The sequence below is a fragment of the Artibeus jamaicensis genome, unplaced genomic scaffold (assembly GCF_021234435.1).
Source record: "Artibeus jamaicensis isolate MK-2021 breed Jamaican fruit bat unplaced genomic scaffold, CSHL_Jam_final scaffold_916, whole genome shotgun sequence".
NCBI classification, from domain to species: domain Eukaryota; kingdom Metazoa; phylum Chordata; class Mammalia; order Chiroptera; family Phyllostomidae; genus Artibeus; species Artibeus jamaicensis.
This window is the reverse complement of record NW_026522059.1, coordinates 21287473-21290411: the sequence shown is the minus strand read 5'-3', so window position 1 is coordinate 21290411 and position 2939 is coordinate 21287473.

Here is a 2939-nt window from a genome sequence, read left to right as displayed (position 1 = left end):
TTTTTGCCATCTGCTAAAAACACACCTTAAAATAATCCATATTATTCTGACGAAAGTTCTAATTGCAAAATTCTATTCCCTTGATTTATCCTCCCGAAAAATATAGGCCCATAATAACTTAGATTAGCAATGGGTTGAGAGGTATAAGAGCGGAAGTTGGGCTGCTAAGAGTGCTGTGGGGAGTTATGACGTTGAGTAGCACTTTGGATTGATAAGGAGGGACCTACTAGCAGATGCCTACCTCTCTCTTGACTGTACATTGTGGTTAACTTGATTAAAGACAGATTTAGAATAAGCTAGAGCAACAGGGTAGCACTAAGCTGGTCAAACTCAATTGTTACTCGAAATTGCATTTGGACACTTGGAAATAGCAATTTGGGTACTTTTGGGGATTTTTTCCTCCCCTTTTGCTTTCAAGTGGTGCAAAATAATGTGAAATTTTCTGGCCAATCATGGATTGATTGAATATGTATAGTAAGAAGTCAACCACCAGCTAATCTCCTCGGGCAGGCATCCCAGAACTGGTGGGTACATTCCCTTAGAATTAAAGTACCAGTCAAAGGCCTCATAAGGGGAGGGAAGGGGTGCATTAATCTTACCAAAAACCCAAAAGCATTTCCCATCATTTTTAGATTTGAAATTATTTAAAAGAAACTGGAAATAAAAGGTAATTTAACAAAAGTTGTGTAGTCTGCATTAAAATAGAGGGGTCCATATGAAAATTATATTTGTAGTGCATTCAAGAATGGTCTTTTGTACAGAAAATTAATAGTATAGAAAACAGTATGTTATACTATTCCAATACTGTCACATAAATTATTATTGTTTCTCACAGAGTCTATGCCCTTAACTTGGGCTGTGTCCTTTTAAACAAAAACAAAAACAAAAAACAAAGATCCCAGCAATACTGGTCCTTGCCAAAATGTAATCCTAAAGTTTGCAACCTTCAAACTTCATTTTACTTTTTAGAAGAGTTTTTGTTTTACAGAAAATTTAAGCAGAAAGTACTGAGTTCCTATATACCTCCTCTCCCCTGCCCTAACACTGTATACAGTTTCTCCTCTTATTAACATCTTGCATAACAATGCTGCATTTCCTAAAATTGATCAGCCAGTATTGATGCATTATTATTAATTAAAGTCTATAATTTACATTAGGGTTGTTCTTTACATTATATAGTTCTATGGGTTTTGAAAAATACATAATGTCCTGTATCCACCATTGCAATATTATGTATAATAGTTTCATTGCCCTAAAAATCCTCTGTTTTGTACCTATTCATCCCTCCCTTTTCCCTGTCAATCACTGACCTTTCTGCAGTCACTATAGTTTTGCCTTCTCTAAAATGTCTCATAGTTGAACTCCCATAGCAAGTAATCTATTCAGATTGACTTCTTTCTCTTAACAATATGTATTTAAGATCCTTCTACTCCTTCTCATGACTGGATAACTCATTTTTATTCATTGTTGATCAATACTCCCCTCAATGTATGAAACATAATTTGTTTAATTATTTATCTACTAAAAAGCATCTTGATTTCTTCCAAGTGCTTGAAATTATAAGTAAGTTTTCTATTCATTTTGGATAAATACCAAAAACTGCAATTGCTGGAACCTATAGTGTGACTATGTTGAGCTTTGCAAGAAACTGTCAGATTTCCAAAGTTGTACCATTTTGTATTTCTACCAGAAATGAATGAGAATTCCCAGTGCTCCGTATTCTCCCCATTTATGCAGTGCTGTCAGTGTTTTGGTGTCACTATGCTCTAACATTTGTCAGTGTCACTGTATCCTAATTGTTGTACAGTGGTATCTCATCGCTATAATTTGACATCCTTTAATGATGCATAAAGTTGAGAATCTTCCCCTATGCCTATTTGTCACCTGTCTTCTTTGGTGAGATGCCTGTTCTGATCTTTTGTTCACTTTTTCACTGGGCTGTTTGGTTTCTTATTGTTGAGTTCTGAGTGTTCATTATACAGAGGTAGGCAAAAGTAGGCTCAAAGTTGTGAGTATGCAAAACACAGAGTTTATTCTTGTATTATTATTTACTAGAACACTAAAGTGTTTTCCAAAGACTTTCTTCCAGTCTGTGGCTTGTCTGTTGATTCTCTTTTCACACTCACCCCAGTACATAGCACAGTAATGGACACAAAATAGAACAAATAAGTGTTAATCGACTGAACAAATAAAGTAATTGGGGTCTACTTCTTATTAGGTTTCCTATGGCTGGCCAGAAGTTTCTTCTAAGCATAGGGCAACCTAATCACAGATGAATGACTATTTTAAAAAGTCTTTTCTTAAAATGCAATGGGCTTCTTGAACAACTGAAAATAAATGTAGCAGTATGGTGATTGCTATGCAGAGTAGCATTGGGGGAGGTGGAGGAAGGTAAAGGGGGATAAATGGTGATGAACGGGGATTTGACTTGGAGTGGTGAACACACAATACAGCGTACAGATGATGTGTTGTGGAATCGTGTACTTGAAACTTGTATAATTTGGTTAATCAGTGTCACCCCAATAAATATGGTAAAAAAGAAAAAATAAGTGAGAATTGAATTAGATTTAAATTATCCTGATAGGAAACCTATGTCTCCTATCAGGATGTTCAGTAATGATGAGATAGTAAGAACTCATTTGAGGAAAGGAAGAATGTTTAATTTAAGAACTGGCTCACAGAAGAAACTTTAAAGAGTTTGGAGTAAGTTAATTTTCATTATAAAGCAGGTCAGTTGAGAAGCATTTTTTTTCTGGACCTCTTACATAAAACCTAGCTAGTATGGCTTTACAATCTTTTCTCCACAAATCCAGTATTTCCTAGGGTGCAATTCTTTGAATCTACATATGTGAGTTTGAAACCTGTTGCAACGATTTGCTTATAAGATGAATATGCAATTAATAACAGGGAGAGAGGCTATTCCCCAAGTTTCACTGTTA